The following is a 7,419-nucleotide window of genomic DNA, read 5'->3' as shown; positions in this document are numbered from 1 at the left end:
ACACGGGCATGTGATATAACATAGGGGCGATCATTTATAAAAAGAGCAAAGAGTAAAGGTGCAAGATGACTTCCTTGAGGAACACCAGAAGTAACGTGAACCCGATTCAGAGGTAATCAGCTTCGGCATTACTCTTTGGGTCCTACCTTTTAAATAATAATTAATCCAAAGCAAAAGAGACGGAGGGAATCCTATTCGGTCAAGTTTAAAAAGAAAAATATCATGGTGCACAGAGCCTTACTAAACTCAGTGTAAATGACATCTGTCTGCGTTTTCGAAAGGAAAGCATCATTTACCAAGGAAGTAAACTTAAGCAGATTGGTCGTAGTTGACCGATTCTTTAAGAATCCATGTTGAACAGGGGAAACAACTGATTTGTAGAAATGCTGCAAATTCGAAGTGATAATTTTTTCAAATAATTTAGGAATAGCGGACAGTTTTGCAATGCCCCTGTAACTTTCATACTTCCCACCTTTCTTGTGAAGAGGAATGATATAAGATTCTTTCCAAAGAGATGGAAAGACAGGAGTTTCAAGGGATAGATTAAAAAGCTTTAGCAATGGATAAAGAAGGCAAGAACTACAATCCTTAAGTAGACAACTAGGAATATTCCCAGGAGAGTAAGAAGATTTTGAAGAGTTTATAGCTTATAGGAGGGAGGAGTATGAAATATTGGGAGGAGGTATAGAACTAGCGGAAGAAATAGTATAAGGGTGAGAATGAGTATTAGGACAGACTGAAGAGTAAGTTGAATGGAAAAAATTAGCAAAGAGGTTAGCAGAATCAGAATCGTTGCTAGCTTTATCCATCCCGAGAGATAAAGAAGATGGCAAAATTGAAGATTTAAGCTTCAAGCTTACAAAATAATAAAACTTTCTCGGATTTTGGGCAAATTGCCTTTCACTACGAGTTAGATAGTTCTCAAAGCATTGAGAATTAAGAAGAAATATGTTCGACTTGGCTTTGGAATATTTAGCCAAGTCTGTGCACGAACCAGACTTTTTAAACTTTTTAAAATATTTGCATCTAACATTTTTTAGATGTGATAATCTGAAAATAAACCAGGGTGGTTTTGAAAAAGTAGTCGATGGAATTGACTTGGGTATACACACATCTAAGAGAAAGCCTAGGGTGATATAAAAAAATTAATGGCAGAATTCATATCAACCGAGTCATATAAGAAAGACCAATCGGTTGCATAAATAAGCTAATTCAGCAAAGAATGGTTTCCTTGGCAAAAGCAACAGCGGGACTTATTGGCTGATGAGCACGAAATGAGAGGATTACAACTGAGCATTGCAATCTCTAAAGTAGAATTGCAATCTAAAAGTAAAAATACAAGGTCAAGTGTTCTATTCAAATGATTAGAAATTGAATTTGATTGAAACAACGAAAGATCAAGCAAGCAGTCTATAAAATCGTGCTGTGAAGTGTTCTGACTGGAGATTGGCTTTAATGGCCGCCAGGGTCTTGGCTGACGCCATCAGTGAGAGGCGCCTCCGAAGACTGCACACCGTCGGCCCACCTATTAGGCGTATTATTTAATCATATCCTTCCTCATCACTTTAAATAATTTCATTGCATATATTATATAGGTTTTTTTTTTTTAATATTTATTAACGGTCGACAAAACGAGTGTCTTCCTCATTATTCAGTAGATTATATAACATATAATAAAATTATATGCTTAATATGCCTTGTTAAAGAATACAATTTTCTAAATAGCATCACCGAGGATGGAGGTGTTTTATTTGCCAGTCCGGCCAGCTGTGCCTCTTTTCACAGCTAACTTTGTAGAGCCTACATCTAACCAGAAGGTTGTAAGTAGGAAAAAAGTGCTTTTAAGTAAAATTTTAAATAGTCTTAATTGGCTATATTAATTAAGAAATTAAAATAATAGAAAAAAAGAAACTTAGAAGATTGTTAATAAAATAACCAAATTTAAGTTAGATAAAGAGTGTTAAGTAGATAGGACAAAGAGAAAAGTAGTGGGAAGTCACCGAGCCGGTGGAGGAAAACTATTGCGGCCTGTCCGGCAAGCTATGCCCCTGCTCATAGCTGGAAATGGTCAGTGACTTCCCGAAGGTATCCTAAAAGCAACGATTTTATTAGGGGTAGAGAAAGTTCGGTAGAGAAAACGTCTTGCAAACCTTTATAATTTTTACATAGCACGCGAAAAGGAAAAGGAGCGTTGTATAGGAATAAGGGGCGATAATTTCTGATTGGTCTAGCCGGAACAGAGAATTGAAGACGCCCTAGCAGAAGAGGAGAATCCATGTCGCCAATAATCCACTTATATAAAAGGACAACACCGAGAATGGTCCTACGGTTGGTTAACGACGGAAGGTTGAGAAGAAGCAGCCTGCTGGATTAGGATGGCAACCGAAGATTAGCGTTCCAATTTAAAAGTCGTAAGGCAAAAAGCAGTAATTGCTTCTGAACAGATTCAAAATGATCCTGGCTATTGGACATCGTCGATTGTATAACTGACAAGATAAGGTGTAGTATGTTTAAATGTCATAAAAATACACATTGAACAATTTAGATGCAATTTATTGGCCGAACACCAATGTTGCATAGCGTTTAAATCTTTTTATAGACGAGATTGATGTAGGGGATTAGTGTATGATAGAAAAAGTTTGACATCGTCCGCATACATGAGTACACGGGTATGTGATATAACAGAGGGGAGATCATTTATAAAAAGAGCAAAGAGTAAAGGTGCAAGATGACTTCCTTGAGGAACACCAGAAGTAACGTGAACCCGTTCAGAGGTAATCAGCTTCGGCATTACTCTTTGGGTCCTACCTTTTAAATAATAATTAATCCAAAGCAAAAGAGACGGAGGGAATCCTATTCGGTCAAGTTTAAAAAGAAAAATATTATGGTGCACAGAGTCAAATGCCTTACTCAACTCAGTGTAAATGACATCAGTCTGCATTTTCGAAAGGAAAGCATCATTTACCAAGGAAGTAAACTCAAGCAGATTGGTCGTAGTTGACCGATTCTTTAAGAATCCATGTAGAACAGGGGAAACAACTGATTTGCAGAAATGCTGCAAATTCGAAGTGATAATTTTTTCAAATAATTTAGAAATAGCGGACAGTTTTGCAATGCCCTTGTAATTTTCTATATCATACTTCCCACCTTCCTTGTAAAGAGGAATGATATAAGATTCTTTTCAAAGAGATGGAAAGACAGAAGTTAGTATAAGGGTGAGAATTAGTATTAGGACACACTGAAGAGTAAGTTGATTGGGAAAAATTAGCAAAGAGGTTAGCAGAATCAGAATCGTTGCTAGCTTTATCCATCCCGAGAGAAAAAGAAGGTGGCAAAATTGAAGATTTAAGCTTCAAACTTACAAAATTATAAAACTTTCTCGGACTTTGGGCAAATTGCCTTTCACTACGAGTTAGATAGTTCTCAAAGCATTGAGAATTAAGAAGAAATATGTTCGACTTGGCTTTGGAATATTTAGCCAAGTCTGTGCACGAACCAGACTTTTTAAACTTTTTAAAATATTTGCATTTAACATTTTTTAGATGTGATAATCTGAAAATAAACCAGGGTGGTTTTGAAAAAGTAGTCGATGGAATTGACTTGGATATACACACATCTAAGAGAAAGCCTAGGGTGATATAAAAAAATTAATGGCAGAATTCATATCAACCGAGTCATAGAAGAAAGACAATCGGTTGCAAAAATAAGCTAATTCAGCAAAGGTTTCCTTTGCAAAAACAACATTTGCTTCGTTTTGCGTGTTATATTTGCACAGATCCAGTATACCCTTTTTACCCATTTTCATTAAATTTCAGCTCAAAATATTAAATGCTCGCAACTTAGTTTCTATGGATAAAAACGGACTATGTGATTCATTTGTTAAAGTCTACATAATGCCTACTGGTCGATTTAATGGGCTTACACCAGTAAAAACGGCCGTTCATAATAAAAATTGCTTTCCACTCTATGACGAACAATTTAACTTGTAAGTAAATCTTTCTATTGGATCACTTCATATATATGAATTATTATTTATATATGTTAGTAATTTGAATTCGGATCAACGCGTGATGGAAGATAGCTTGATTTTATTTAGTGTTAAGGATAAGGATTTATTTGGAATGACAAGTCAATATATAGCAGAATGTTATATAACGTTTGCAGATCTCACAGCATCTAAGGGCGAGCAAATTATTATGAGCCTATCTAGACCAGATATCACAGGTAAACAGTTATTTTCTACAAGTTCAAAATGCTAACATATTTATTTTCAAGATTCCATTGCGTGCTCTGGAGCATAGACAAGGTGATAAGCAAGCAAAGGATTTTCTGAAAAAGTTAAAGAGCAAATCAAATTCTTAATTCTCGATACTGACGAATGTCTAGTCAACGACTTGTTATTTAGAAATGTTATTATGGTATTATTTATATATTTTCGCATACTTGAGTAAAAAGTCTATTTTAACTAGACATACGCATTTATAAAAATATATTTTGAAACAATATTAATATAAAAGACTTTACCAAAGGCCAGACCTTAAACAAAGGTAACATTAAGCATTGTTTTTTTTTATTTTGACGAATATTAAACAGATTAGCAGATTCGTTTATAAGTTTTATAGATAATTTTTTAAGATTACAACTTTTCAATAAATATTGAATGGTTCATCGATATATACTATATTCTACTCGTACACGATCTTAGTATTTATTGCATAAACAGTTTGGTACAAATAACAGAGGGAGATAGCCATCCTGTTGTTGGATCGAATATTTTTGCGGTGTGCAAAAGGTTTTCGCGTTTAGCAAATACTTCCCTATTTTCCACTTTTCGTACTTGTACGGAGACTGGGCTGGACAAACGTACACTAAAATGACATTCGATCATTTCGCGTATTATGCTATGATGTTCGATTTATAAGAAGCCGCAATAGATTCATGTCGACACTCGTTGCCTTCCTCGAATTCAAAATGTCCTGTATCCAGTGAGAGCTGCAACTTGCATCCATTCTTGGACCGATAAGACGAAGGATAATTTCTTGGGAGACTTTGCACATTTAGTGGGGTGAAATATGTTATGAAAAATAGCCACCCGTTTTCAGAAAGGTATTAAAAATGTTCTTTATTCGGAACTCTGTCTGCTTCAAAACATTAGATATAGATATTTTTATATGTATCTCTCAATCGCAGAAGAGCATGATTAAAAGAGATAGAGGGTGTGTATTATTTATTTATTTATTTATTAATTTATTAATGGTCGACAAAACGAGTGTCTTCCTCATTATTCAAAAGATTGTTCAATAGAATTATATGCTAAAAGCCTATTTAAAGGATACAATTTTCTAAATAGCATCACCGACCGATGGAGGTGTTTTATTTGCCAGTCCGGCCAGCTGTGCCTCTTTTCACAGCTAATTTTGTCAGTGGCGCTATTAGAGCCTACATCTAAGCAGATGGTTGTAAGTAGGAAGAAAGTGATCTCAAGTAAAATTAAAAATAATCTTAATTTGCTATATTAATAAAGAAAATACAATAAATAGGAAAAAAGAAAGTAAGAAGATTGTTAATAAAGTAAAGCAATGTAAGTTATATAAAGAGTGTTAAGTAGAAAGGACAAAGAGAAAAGTAATGGAAAATCACCGACCCGGTGGGGGAAAATTTTTCAACCTGTCCGGCAAGCTATGCCCCTGCTCATAGCTGGGAATGGTGAGCGACTTCCCGAAGGTATCCTGAAAGCAACGATTTTATTAGGGGTAGAGACAGTTCGGTAGAGAAAACGTGATGCAAACTATTATAATTTTTACATAGCACGCGAAAAGGATTGTGCATAGCGTAATCTGTTGTGCACGTAGATAGTAATAAGGGGCGATAATTTCTGGTTGGTCTAGCCGGAACAGAGAATTGAAGACGGCCTAGCAGAAAAGGAGAATCTATGTCGCCAATAATCAACTTATGTAGAAGGACAACACCGAGAATTGTCCTACGGTTGGTTAACAACGGCAGGTTGAGAAGAAGTAGTCTGCTGTAGTAGGACGGCAACCGAAGATTAGGGTCCCAATTTAAACCTCGTAAGGCAAAAAGCAGAAATTGCTTCTGAACAGATTCAATACGATCCTGGCTGTTGTTATACATTTTATTATGTGTATGCATTGATGAGTAAAAACATATTTTGTATAGATTTCCTGAAAGTGACTACTTCTGTTTCCTTTTTACTGTCAGATTCTTCTACATTTACATTTACTCCCCTCATTTCGGTTACTTTTCGGGTTAATGTGCTTCTGACAATAGATGATCTGAACTGTAAATGCTTTGGGCAAACACTTATATTTTCTTTTATAAAGTTTGTTAACTTTACAACATCGGATGGTTCTTTCTTTGTGAATTCTTTGTTACTATGTTACATCCATACAGATTTTATTAGACATTTCCTTAAATTGCTGTTGTCTCTACGTTTTCCGTCTCTCCAGCCAATTTAAAATCCTTGAAAGAAGTTTCTGGTTCTTGCTATTTAACAGTAAACCACTTTTTCCCTTATAATCGAGATTCCGAGTAATTGTGGCAATTTAAGATGGTTATTAAACTTTTTTAACGAAAGTCTAGTTCTTCCTACGCGTACTGCTTCCACTAAATTCCGCTGCATATTGGTAATCTATCTCAATATTGTATTATGATTAATCATAAGAACTATTTAAAAGATATTCCTCTATGTTATTAGCTTCTTGACCTTCTGCCTTATTAGGGCTTGAAAAACTTTCTACTTCGACTGCAGGCAATTTATTTGGACTCGGACTCCGCCCGTGCTTTCATCTAATCTGAGTTTTACTTCTATTCCGTCTCATAGTCTAATTTCTTTATCTTATCTTATTTCTTTATCTTTATTTTGTATATTTAAATATTTTAAAGATTTTTATTTTTACTCAAATTTCATTCATCAAAATCATTAAAGAGAAGTGCGCGCGTCAGACGCGTGCCAATAATGTATTTTCTTTTGCTCCCATTATCAGCCCATTCACAGACATTTGTATGTGTGTCTATGTGTAGAGGTCCGAAATCCGAAATCCTAAAATCTTGTTAAATTTGCATCGGGGACAGGTAGGCAGGCAAGCAACAGGCACACAAGCGCATAAATGCTTCTATTCATATACAAAATATGCAAGTATGCGTGAATAGCGAGTCCAAAATATTTTAAGTGCACACATGTCAACGCTTGGGTACCCTTACCAACGATAGCGAGTTAAAATGCAAGAATTTCGCATCGACGTGGCAAACCCTTTCTCTATTTCATATTAGCCGTGCCTTCAAAAGGGTAGAAATGCCTCAGCATTTGAGAAAAATTGAATTTGTGCGCAGTTTTGCTTGTCGGACAAATACACAAACACACACACACATTTAAACGATCCCTAAACATAGAGAGAGCAT

The 7,419-nt window shown here is 35.4% G+C and overlaps 1 long non-coding RNA gene across 1 annotated transcript; it reads left to right on the top strand.

Moving 5' to 3' along the window:
• The first annotated feature begins 3,776 nt into the window (after positions 1–3,776).
• Positions 3,777–4,457, top strand: LOC116652335 (uncharacterized). Its single transcript, XR_011417139.1, has 3 exons — positions 3,777–3,985; positions 4,046–4,224; positions 4,276–4,457. It is a non-coding gene; the product is annotated as an uncharacterized lncRNA (long non-coding RNA).
• The last annotated feature ends 2,962 nt before the right edge of the window (positions 4,458–7,419 follow it).

The sequence above is a fragment of the Drosophila virilis genome, unplaced genomic scaffold, assembly GCF_030788295.1.
Source record: "Drosophila virilis strain 15010-1051.87 unplaced genomic scaffold, Dvir_AGI_RSII-ME tig00001170, whole genome shotgun sequence".
NCBI lineage: Eukaryota > Metazoa > Arthropoda > Insecta > Diptera > Drosophilidae > Drosophila > Drosophila virilis.
The sequence above is the reverse complement of the archived record's forward strand: the minus strand, read 5'-3'. Positions and strand labels throughout refer to the sequence as shown.